We start from the raw sequence: 12,541 nt of genomic DNA, 5'->3' as shown, positions 1-12,541 counted from the left end.
ATAAATTTAAAAAAAAGTTCCAGGGACTAAATGAGGACACAGATTTAGAAGTTGACAAATGCCCGAGGTGGGACAATGAAAATGTATTGCTGGCCTTGCTGGCTGAAATCAAATGGCTTCTGGTGGTATTTACTAACAGTTATCGAGGAGACACATTTGCCAGGAGCTGCATACCAGGTACCGGCAATGAAACCACATCTGAAATAGTATCTGTAACTGTGGCCCCCACCTGGGCGAGTTTACGGTAAGGCACTGTCATCCCCCAGGATGCGTCTGGTGTCTACACAGGCTAAATCCGCAAAGCGAATTGGGGCACAGTGGCAATCGCCATTCCTACGTGTTTCAGGTCCTTGGTGGTGGCACTCACCCCTGAAATCCCTCTAAGGATGTGGCATCGCTTCTGGATTACTACTTTTCGTAAATAAAGGAAGTTCTAGTGGTTTCCACTTGGCCTTTCTCACCATAATAGCTGTCACTCCATAGGTCAGGGAAGAAATGTGGGTATACCTGTTCCAGTTATAGTCTGAAATGGGGGAAATAATCATAGGGTGCATTTGGGGACTTAATGGGCCCTCTGTGAGACAGTACTGAGCTAAAACTGCATTAATCACCTGACCTCCATGAGCCCCCACTCTGACTGGTGGGCCACAGCAATGCTTCGGGTCTGCTGGAATTAGTGTCAGCCCAGAAGCAGTGTTCATTACTCCCCCAAAGGTCTGCTCATCTCCTTTTCCCTAATGCACAGTCACCCTGGTAATAGGCCCTAGGTCCCTTCGGGGGAAGGCTGGCAGAAAGATTAACATTCTATATTTTTGGCAGTGTGGTGAGGTCTTTCCTTAGGGGCCTTGTGTCCCCTTCATTCAAAGGGAGCTGGGTATAAAAACTGGCTCAGGGCACCTGGGTGGCTCAGTCGGTTGAGTGTCCGACTTCGGCTCAGGTCTTGATCCCACGGTCTGGGAGTTCGAGCCCCGCGTCGGGCTCTGTGCTGACAGCTCAGAGACTGGAGCCTGCCTCGGATTCTGTGTCTCCCTCTCTCTCTGACCCTCCCCCGTTCATGCTCTGTCTCTCTGTCTCTCTGTGTCAAAAATAAACATTTAAAAGAATTAAAAAAAAACTGGCTCAAATCTGGCAGTCGGTTGAGGGGCTGTGACTGTTTTGGTCAATCAATTTCAACTTCTGCACACTCAACCGGGAACACTTCCACTTAAATAGCTCAAGTAAGAATTTAGTAGACTGTCCATTTGCTTCTCTTCAAGGGACACCATGACCAACTATGACACAAAGCTCATCCCTGGATTTTGGTGGAGGGCATACACTGTGCACTGTCCAAGTTTTCCAACTTTTCTGTGTGTAGACAATGGGGAAAGTCTTTTAAGAATACCATGGTTCATGCCCACCCAGGGACCCACACAAAAAAGGGGAAACCTCATAAAACAAGACCCGTGTACCTTATGATCACAAGCACATTGAAGTACAGGGGAAGGAAGAACCACCCTTCAACCTGCTTTCGTGCATCAAGTACACGAAGTGGTCACAACTGTGAAAACATCGACACGAATTCTGCAAAGGGGTCACGGTTTCTGTTTCCTTTTACTGGGACCATCTCCACTGTCACCATGTCACTCTTCAACCGCTGCGGTGCCCAAGCTGGAGCCCAGCCCCTTCAGGGAGCACCAGATACGGAGGGGAGTCCAGATCCCCGCTTCTTGCCATCGGGCTTGTCCGAAGTCTCTGTCTGCAGGCGGTGGAGGGAGGTTTGCCGTTTCTCTTTGTAGCGTAGCACACGCCAGTTGGAGTTTTGATTCTTGACCTCATTTTCCTCTGAACCCCAGGTCCTTTTCTGGTTACCCATCTTTTTTTCTCCTTCTGGAGTTTCCCAGTCACATACAGTTTGGGTTGATACTGACACAGGAGAGTTAAGGCTCTTTTATCGTATTAAACCCACGCTTCAAGGAACGTACCGTCTCTCCCCACTGTCGCCTCCCCCAGGCAGACGTTCCCCTGTCATCAAACTGATGTGGCTCTTCCTTGAGGCCTTGTGTCTTGAACCTAGAACAGTGAGGAGCCCCAGATACTTGAGAGGCACTAGAAAGTCACCCGGATGAGAGTCCTCACCCAGCCCCAATCTTGTGCCGCTGCTGGCAAACGTCACCGGCATAGCTATTCTCTGCTGTTTTCGTGAGATGATGTCACTACGAAACATCACACGTAAAACATGGGCCAGGTGCACACGTGTGTCTGTGCTGACCGGGGACAAGTAAGCTGGCCGATTTCCTTTCTTATTAGTCCCTGGCCCTGGGGTCAATGTCAGATAACACTGGCCGGACTTTGTGGTGATAACCAGCTATGGGAAGGCAGGATCGATGGGCCCCATGCTTTCGTAGTGGTATTTCATACAGCAGGCCCAAGCCCCTTCCTGGAGGATCCCATGAGGTCCCTGTGAGGGTGTTTTGTTTTGGGAAGCAAATTGTGCTCAGAGACTGAGCAATGTATTTAACACAGGTTCCCTTGGGAATTTCATAAGCCACTCTCATACAGGGTAATATCTTTTAAAAATTTTTTAAATTTATTTTTGAGAGAGAGAGAGAACACAAGTGAGGGAGAGGCAGAGAGAGAGGAGCCACAGACTCTGAAGCAGGCCCCAGGCTCTGGGCTGTCAGCACAGAGCCGGACGCAGGGCTCGAACCCACTGACCGCGAAATCACGACCCGAGCCAAAGTCAGACGCTGAACCAACGGAGGCCCCCAGGTGCCCCCAGGGTAATGTCTCTTAATAAATGAATACAGAAGCGTCATGATCCAAATCGACCACACTGTTGTTCCAGGTAAGGGAGATGAGAGGAACCAAGCGCAGATTTAGTTGAGCTGTACCTTTCTGTGAGTTGGTACTAGGCAGAGATGACTTAGCCAGCTGCCAGCTGGCATGCAGCTACCACCGCAAAAGCAAAACCCCCGTGGCTAGAGCAGGTTGCTAGAGAACCAATGTGGCTACCGGTGTTGCTGGGCAAGAGGATGGCCTTCCCAGGGCCAGTGGGTGGCTTTCATCACTGTTGGAAAAAGAGGCGCCTTTACCGTGGCAGTAGCTAATTGCCCCCAAGGTCTCTGGAGAACTGTTTAGATCAGCAAAGTGTGGCCTGGCCCAGGCCAAACGCTTTTGGATTGCCCTCCCAAACTCTGCGTATTGATAGCCAAAATGTCCCCTTATCTGGACATGTTGCTTCTTCGTATGTTTTTTATAGATAAGCCCCCAGCGAGGGCTTTCAGCAGCTGAGCTGCTGCGTGCTTATCAGTGAGAACAGGCAGATGATGACGTCCCGACACAATCTGCCCATTCTTCTCTCAAAACAACTCTTTTGTCTTGTCCGAAGCAAGTGGATTTGAGATAATACCAAACCACTGCACAGCAAAGAGGCAGCTGCGTTCCTACCTTTTATGTTCCTACTTTTACATCACGTACTACACGCTGTTATGCTCTGACAAGTCTGTAAAGGAAACCAGAACAGATTTCAACTGGTTTTATACAAAAGTGAGGTTGATGCTCGGGACAGTAAGGACCCCTGGCCCCTAAACCCAGAGGCCACAAGAACATGTTTGTGAGACATGGGCCGACCCTGAGCAGGAGCCATGCCTTTTTGCGGCAGAGGTAGTGTGAGAGAGGGGCGGAAGGCTGCTGGGTAGAGAATCAGTGCCGCATTTCTACACTGATGGAAACAAAGCCCTAGTACCAGACCTGGGGCAGGGAGGTTATATTGTTGTATTACAACAAAAATCCCTGAATTGGGGGCGCCTGGGTGGCGCGGTCGGTTAAGCGTCCGACTTCAGCCAGGTCACGATCTCGCGGTCCGTGAGTTCGAGCCCCGCGTCGGGCTCTGGGCTGATGGCTCAGAGCCTGGAGCCTGCTTCCGATTCTGTGTCTCCCTCTCTCTCTGCCCCTCCCCCGTTCATGCTCTGTCTCTCTCTGTCCCAAAAATAAAATAAACGTTGAAAAAAAAAAATCCCTGAATTGTATGATCTTTTTCAGGAAGTCACTTTATCTAAAAATTTTTACTGGAGCAGTAAAGGAATGTATGGATCTGAACGTCATAATCAGAAGTTTGAGGTTTTAGACTCAGCAGCCTTTTAAGAGGAGGTTAGAAAGATTGCTGCCGAATCACTACATCAACACACACAATTTTAGAATGCTCAAAATCGCCACTGCTAGTTTAAGAGTTACAATCTATCTAAACGTTTCATAAGAGTTGAGATAACTAATTCTTGATATGTATTACTGGAAAACCTACCAGTACGTTTCTTAACATTAGAAGTATTCCTAACTCTGAATGTCAGGGCTCAAGAATAGCAAGGTACGTGGGTGGCCCAGTCCAGTAACCAACTTATTCTTCTTGATCTCAGCTCAGGTCTGGATCTCAGGGCCCTGAGTTCAGGCCCCACGCTGGGCTTGACACCTACTTAAAAAAAAAAAAATAGCGGGGCGCCTGGGTGGCGCAGTCGGTTGGGCGTCCGACTTCAGCCAGGTCACAATCTCGCGGTCCGTGAGTTCGAGCCCCGCGTCGGGCTCTGGGCTGATGGCTCGGAGCCTGGAGCCTGTTTCCGATTCTGTGTCTCCCTCTCTCTCTGCCCCTCCCCCGTTCATGCTCTGTCTCTCTCTGTCCCAAAAATAAATAAACATTGGAAAAAAATAAAAAAATAAAAAAATAAATAAAGTGCGGAGGAGCTTCTGGGGCCGCTTGTTATCTCTCCTAGAGGTAATTCTAGATCCGTCCACTTTTACAGGCTTTTTCGGTCGTGCTTCTTCCCGAAGCCGGCTCTGGGGTCAACCAGTCATGGAGAAAGGACACGGCGAAGTCGGTCCCAGCGCGCCCACGCAGAGCATCGAGAAGGCAGGTGAATACCTGAAACCCACCTGGGCCTGTTAAAACGCGCTGAGCTTTCTACTGGGGCGGCAGCTGGGGAGGCACAAAAAGGATGAGGCTCCGACCCGGTGGCTGTGGACACTCGCACAACGGTCACCAGGGTGGACGTGGCCTTTGCCAAAAAGCCATGGGACTGAGCCACCCAAGGTCCTTGGGGATCATGAAAAATCCCAGCAAATGGTGTGGGTCCACGAATCCTTCCCCTGAGGAAACCATTCAAGTTGCAACATTGATTTCACTTCTCTTGGGTTCGTGTGTTGCTTGTTCTCGTGCTCTCCGTGCTTCCGACTCTGTGCCAGCCAAAGGCCACCGACGTGTCAAGTCCTGCTATTCCCCCTTAGACGGTGTTTCCTAACTAACACGGCAGCGTCTGGGGGATTTGGAATCGAGAGGGGCCCCCTTTGGAGAAGCTGGAAAGGCTGCTGAGTGTCCGAGCGAAAAGGCCTCACACCTCCAACTTACTAAGGAGACGGGTCTTGCAGGAGGCCGCTCGGAGGTCTCAGAGTTTGCGGGGGACGGTGGGAAGAAGTCAGAATCCAAATAAGTTTCGAAAGGGGGTGACTGGGGGGAATGAGGACAGTTCTCCATGTGGGGGTCTAATGGTTGGAGACGGGGAGGGAGGCATATTCTCGTTGAGTCGCAGTGGGATGAACGTGCCACACCTGGTCCCCCTTTCCCACTTAGGCCTTTAGCCCGGGCCAGGCCTGAGCTGGGAGGCAGCGGAGGCATAAACATTGGCTTCTCTGGGGTGTCAAGCCTGCTGCCTTACAGACTACAACCTACACCTACATTGTCGTGGGCTCACTGCGGACTTGAGATCTTGGGACTTCTCACCTCCATAAGAACACAAGCCAATTCTGTTTCTGTTGCTTTTTGGTTTACTGTTTTTTTTTTTTAATTTTTTTTTCAACGTTTATTTATTTTTGGGACAGAGAGAGACAGAGCATGAACGGGGGAGGGGCAGAGAGAGAGGGAGACACAGAATCGGAAACAGGCTCCAGGCTCCGAGCCATCAGCCCAGAGCCCGACGCGGGGCTCGAACTCATGGACCGCGAGAACGTGACCTGGCTGAAGTCGGACGCTTAACCGACTGCGCCACCCAGGCGCCCCTGGTTTACTGTTTTAATTTATGCTTTTTTCTAATTAGGCTCCATGCCCAATGTGGGGCTCAAACTCACGACCCTGAGATCAAGAGCTGCATGCTCTACCGACTGAGCCAGCCAAGCATCCCATAAATACTGTTTATTAAGGCTCCCCACGACCTAATTCTTTCTCATAAATCTGACTCTATCAACCTACCTACCTACCTGTCTGTCTGTCCGTCCTATTCGGTCTGTCTCTTCAGACAACCCTGACTAATACTGTAAGAAATGCCAAATCTCGCCAGCAAGCTAGGCAAGGGCCTGGAACACATGCTCCCTCCCAGCCCTCAGAAGGAACAACACTGCCCACTCATGACCTCTGACTTCTCGTCTCCGGAACTGTGACTCCATACGTTTCTGTTATTTCCTCCACCGAGATTGTGGCAAACTAATGAACCTTCTGATGCTACAAGTCGCAGAAGAGAATTTAAAAAGCAGCCTGCTCTTTCCCCCTTGTAAAACTGAGTTCCCCAGTTCCCAATTGTTGCGAGGATAACAAACACCCAGAGGTTAACGCATTGTCCTTTTCTTCCACGTTTATGGCCGTTTTTAAAGCGGCTGTTATTTCTTAGGTGTTTTTTCTTTTCTATTCTATTTACTTGTACCAGTTCATTCTGATTCCTGATGTTTCTAATGTGGCTTCATTTCAGCAATGGCTTTATTTCTTACTATTTTTTAAGAAGTATTTTTTATTTTCTTTTATTTATTTATTTTTCATTTTAGAGAGAGAGAGAGCAGTGCAGGAGGGGGAAAGGGGCAGAGAAAGAGAGAGAGAGGGAGAGAGAGAGAGAATCGCAAGCAGGCTCCATGCTCAGCACAGGGTCCAGAGGCACGGTTTGACCCATGACCCTGGGATCATGCCGTGAGCCAAAATCAAGAGTCAGACACTCAAACGGACTGAACCCCTATTTCTTCCTATTTTTACATGAACTTTGCCAGCTCATTGTTATCTGTTTATTTCCTTCTTTATCTTATCATTTCTCCTTTATTTTCATTTTTTCCATTATTTAAAATTTCTTAATGCTATTAAAAAAAGAGTATGCATAACTTTCTCTTACACTACCTGGTAGTGATTCTTTTCCCTAGAATGATACTTTCTCTGCCTTTTGTATCTTTTTATTGTGTTACTTTGTTCCCTTTCTTCTTTCTTTCTTTCTTACTTTTTTCTGATAGCATCAACCCCCCATCTCATTTATTTAAACTTCTGCTTACTACTTGATTTCAATTACAGCAACCTTAACTCAGCCCGACACTGCTTAACAACAGATTGCGGGGCGGGGGGTGTGAACACAGGGAGGGTCACTGGTAGTTAAACAGGTAGTTCTTATGTGATCCCCACTTCTGATTTTACTCCCCTTTATGTTTTTATTTTTATTTTTAAGAGACAGAGAGAGTACTCGCATGCACGAGTGGGGGAGGGGCAGGGAGAGGGAGACAGGGTCCAAAGGGGCTCAAACTCACAAACCCTGAGATCCTGACGTGAGCCAAAGTCGGACACTTAACGGACTGAGCTACCCAGGCGCCCCCGATTTTGCTCGCTTTTGTTGGCGCTAGAATCTAGAGGGCTCCCTGCCCGCCTGCCTGCCTGCCTTAATGTCTCCTTCTCTTGTTTTTTTTTCAAAGTTTATTTATTTAAGTAATCTCTACACCCGACGTGGGGCTTGAACTCCCAGCCCCGAGATCAAGGCTTGCATGCTTCTCCAACTGCGCCAGCCAGGCGCCCCCTTCTTGCATTTAATCACATCTGCACGTTGTATAATATCTGCAGATCTTGTCAGAGCTCTGCATCCTTCCTCTATATGTGGTTTGTGTCTGATTCTATTCCTACTATTATTGCAAATGGAATTTCATTCCCAATATTTTAACTTTTGGCTCACAGCTATCACAATGAGTCTCTACTCGCTATTCTACAAAAAGCCACTGGGAGGCAAGTTGGGGAAACTAAAATATCTGCTGAAACCTCATGGAGGAACACAGTATACAGCTCTAGGCAGCATGACTGAGTGCTTCCATCAGGACGTTTGAGCCACAGCCCAGGGACAGCCCCAAGTCACTACGCCCTGCTCAGGTCTCAGCTTCCTTGCGTGTAACACGGAGGGGTTAGAGGAAGTCCGTTCTAAGCCTTCCACAGTTCTAAAATGTTACAACGGTAAATGTGATTTCATGAACCACAATTTAATTATTTCAGGGAAGAGGGACACTTTTTGAAAGGTTTCTCTAAGTGTGCTATGTGTAGGAGATTGAACAGGCAAAAGTATGTTGCCAACGTTTGTTTGTTTGCTTGTTTGTTTGTTTGACTGATGGCCTCACGTGTACCTGTGTCAATGAGAACTGCGTGTCCCAAGGAACAAAGTACTTTTTATGGCAATTTTGCTTCCAGAGAGAAGTCATAGTGTCAGAGTCTGTATTTGATGCTAATAGAACTTTTGTTCCTGGACAGATGCATGTTTTCTTTCGCAAGATTCCTTCCGATCATAAGTGTATTTGTAATGCACAAGTATCGTGTCTGTGCACCATTCTGTTGAAGGGTCTCTGGTGTCCTTGACAGCACAGGCCCCTTTACACACATCAGGGAGCCCTGCCTCCTCTCTCCTTCAGGTTGCTCTAATGGGGGGGGGGGGGGGAGGGGAGGAGGGCAGCCAATTGAGTAGAGGGAAAGAGAGGTGGCCGACCCCTTGCTGGTTACATTTTCACTTCCTGTTCCTGACCCCACCCCAGGAAGACAGAGGAGGGGTGGGCATTGTGTCCCCTCTTCCAGAGCCTTTGGGAGCGATGGAGGGTCTTCCCTGGCCATTTGGCGCTGCTTCTCCAGGCACTGGACAGGGGATGCTGTCAAGCTCCCCAGGAAGGACTCTTCTAGAAGAGGGTCTGAGCCCCTGGACAAACCAGAAGGCGGGAGGCTCCTAAGGGGGATGGGTGTGGACTTGGCTGGTCCTGTGCAGGGGGCCCAGGATCGACTTCTGGGGCCAATCTCTCTTTCCTTCCCCCTTTCTGGCTCCCTCTCCTCCGACTCGGTCTCTCTCTGCCCGCCGCCGCCCCTTTGGATGTCTTACTTGTGCTTCTGACTTCTGGAGACACAAATGACGCTGAAATGCATCCCTCCAGTAACATTGTGGTGGAGGGATGTCCCTCCGGTCCGATCTGCACACCATGGGGGCTCGCGGGGAGGCCTCTCTGACCTCCAAGCCCCCCCTCCTCCCCCCTCCCCCCTCACAGCAGGCCCCTCAGTGGCGGACCTGTCACATTTGCCACCGCAGTGTCACTGCCCAGGGCTGGGCCTCTGTGGAGCCTCCGCTGGGCTGCTGCTTGGCTCAGGCACCCCTGGGAGATGCAGGGTAGGCGGTGCCAGCTGCTGCACGGGGCCCCGAGTCCCAGGAGCGACAGTGCCACCTGCTGCACCAGGTCGAGACCTGCGTGCACACACGTGCACCCACGGTGCCCGGCACCAGAGGGTACATTGCGACGTCCCTCTGCGCCGCTCGTGCTGTCGCTCAAGGTGCTATCCGTGAGTGTCCTCCCTGTTGGAACGTGGCCCCCCGCGTCCCAAGGTTCGCGGCCCATCGCAACTCCATTTGCTGTGAGTCGTGAGAGGTAGGACGCCGGAAGCCGCCCTCCAGGAACACTAGAGGCCGAGTCAGATTCCACTCGGGGAGGGCACAGGCTCGGGGCGGAGGTGGTGGGATGCAGAGGCCTTGAGTGGTCTTGCGTAACCCAAGGTCGGAGGGGAGGGGAGGGGAGGAGCAGGCGCCCCGACCTGCGGGCAGGTGGGGGGAGGTGGGGGCCTTCCCCTACCAGCAGTGGGGCTGGGGTCAGGCAGCTGTCCTCGCTGCCCAGGACAGTCTTGCCCGTGCCTCACTGCTCCCGCACCTGCGCTGCCCCTGCACCTTCTCTCGCTGGTCCCTGGCTGGTCCCCTGAGCGGGCCATGTACCCAGGGCGCTCTCCCCTGGGCCTCAGCTTGTTTCTCAATGCCCGATGTTCTCACTCCCATCCGACTTCCCTGAGGGACTGTGGAGCCCTGTACGCTCTCACAGGGGATCCAGGGCCCCGTACTGCCAAGATGGGCTGGGGCCTTCAGTCCAGTACATTCCCGGCTTCCAGCCACCACCAGCACCGACTGCCAGGTTTTCCCCACCCGGCCGGATAAGGGTCTGGCCGGTCCAGACTTTGGGGACAGTGAGAAGAGCCATTACCTTCAGGGGGCCCAGAGGGTGTGACATTCCCATATTAAAATGCCCTGTGCTCTGACTTTTAAAATATGAAATAGAACCAACAAAGACGCAATGCTGTCGTGTCTAAATGATAATCTCCTGAGCATCAGAATAAGAAACCCCAAAGGAGTGTCCTCAACTTCCCGCCCTGCTGGTGGCCTGTTCTGAAACAATGCGTGTCCCTAGGCTAGTACCTGGGTTTTCCAGGGGGAACCCAGAGGATGTCTCAAAACCGCCTAGGGAGAGGAGTCTCCCTTCTTGGAGGGACCTGCTTCCACATCTCGGTTCCCTTTTGTCCCGGGTTAAAGGTGGAAGAGACCTGCCCTGCAGTGTGACCTCGCCATCCCCCGGTGTAGGAGAGCTCCTGCGCTCCGTGTGACCATGAGTACGATCCCCTGTCCGGTGTAACTGACCTAAGAATGCTGTTCGGGCAATAAGAACACATCGAACCAAAAGGAGGAAAACGTAGCTTTTATTTCAAGAGCTGACACGAGAGAGGTGTTTGTTATTTTAAATCAATTTTTCTTTCGCATTTTCAAGAGGTGGGGTTGGGGGTGGGGGTGGGGGTGGGGGTGAGCAGGCAAGACCCATGGTTGTTTGGAAGGGGCCACCTGCACCGGGGCGTGGCTCAGTCCAGCATCCACACCCACATGGACAGGTCCACGTCACTTCTGTGCCTCCCCAGCTGCCTATTCAGTAAAAAGCACACAATATTTTGGGAAGGCCTGGGGCGTTTGGAGGGTCTAGGTGTGTTCTCCTCGTTGCTGGGTGCGGGTGTGCTGGGTTTCACTTCAGGTTTTTCTTTCTCCATGACTCGCTGACGCCACAGACGGCTTCACGAAGGAGCACCACTCCTGGAAAAGATGATGAAAGTCAATCGACCCAGGGGACCCGGGGGGCTCTTCCCCCCCCACGCCCCCCCACCACATGCACCTGTTTCCAGGGGAGTCCTCAGAGATCGCTTTATCTGCCTTGTTCCCTGCAACAGGCAAGAACAGTTAAAGAGAATCCACTCCAGGCATTTCAAGAAGGAAAGGATGTAAGGAAAGGATCCTTAGGAATCTAAAGAAAGGATCCTTTCCTAAGGAAAGGATCTGTGTAAGGCCCAGAGGAGCAAAGGACAAGGGCTGTGAGTGTGCTGACAAACTGCGTTTGGAGACCGCACTCACCCCTAATACCTGACCTTGACCCCCACACCCCTGATCCCTACCACGACCCCCAGACTGCCCCCCCCAAAAGCTTTGTGCTGTATTTCTGAACCCGACGCAGTGCCCGTTTTATCCAGTAGGGTTGGGGGTCATCAGGTGGGTGGGTGAGGTAACGTCACAAAGAAATATTACATGTTATTGGTGGATATGGATGTCTTACCTCTCAGACCACCGAGCTCGCTTCAGGAACGTCTGGAAGAGAGGTCAAGGAGTGAGAGAGAGGATTCTTCTCCTCCTTGTCTTATCCTTCCTGCCCTGAGCCCCAGGGCCTGACTGGCTAAGCCCAGAGGTGTCACGGTGACTCACAATGGCTCTCAGAACCTTTTGACCACACGCAAGTTCCGAGCGCTGGACACGATCACCTTGGTTACTACTGGTTCACGGCTGAAAACTGCAAGTGGGCCAGTGGTGCCAGGGCCGGGGGGGGGGGGGGTCAGTTGTTACCCACATTCAGTGACACCTGGATTAGTTGAGGACTATGAGAACCAGGTCAGACCTCCTTTGCCTGAGAGGCAGGGAGGACCCAGCCTCCAAGCTATTGTCCCAAACCGAGTAGAACCAGGTCAAGACACTAAGATACGGAGTTCAGTCTCTAAAAGACCTCAGAAAGGGACGAGAACTATTATTAGTGTCCGACTAACACAAGACAGTGGCAAAACTGCCTTTGTCTTAATGGAGTTCCTTCTTAGGAGAACCAAAGTAAACACCCAGGAAGTAGATCAGGAAAGGTTGGCTGACATCAGTTAAACACATAAGAAAATAAGTTTTGTAGACACTTCTATTAGGAAATACAATACAAAGAAAATGTCTTATTCAAACGCGTCATGAGCATTGTAAAATACCTCCAAATATAATTAACTTAAAAAAAAAAAAAAACCTAGGGAAAATGTCCATGAACCTTTTCATGAGCTTCCTGTTTGGACACTGAAATAACATTTTTATTTATTTTGGGGGGGGAAAGGAAGGCTAATCTTTGAAATGTTGTCGATTCTGCTCTAAATTCCCCTCTAAATGTGTGATTTCAGTGTGATCGCAATCATAAACCACAACAGGAATTTGAGTGTATACTT

General features: G+C 50.7%; 1 long non-coding RNA gene across 1 annotated transcript; it reads right to left on the bottom strand.

Annotated features, from left to right (window-relative positions):
• Nucleotides 1-10,719: 10,719 nt before the first annotated feature.
• Nucleotides 10,720-12,338, bottom strand: LOC123594842. Its single transcript, XR_006710904.1, has 3 exons — nt 11,632-12,338; nt 11,197-11,242; nt 10,720-11,117 (listed from the first exon to the last, which is right to left on the bottom strand). It is a non-coding gene; the product is annotated as an uncharacterized LOC123594842 (long non-coding RNA).
• Nucleotides 12,339-12,541: the final 203 nt, after the last annotated feature.

The sequence above is a fragment of the Leopardus geoffroyi genome, chromosome X (genome assembly GCF_018350155.1).
Source record: "Leopardus geoffroyi isolate Oge1 chromosome X, O.geoffroyi_Oge1_pat1.0, whole genome shotgun sequence".
Taxonomy (NCBI): Eukaryota; Metazoa; Chordata; class Mammalia; order Carnivora; family Felidae; genus Leopardus; species Leopardus geoffroyi.
The sequence above is the reverse complement of the archived record's forward strand: the minus strand, read 5'-3'. Positions and strand labels throughout refer to the sequence as shown.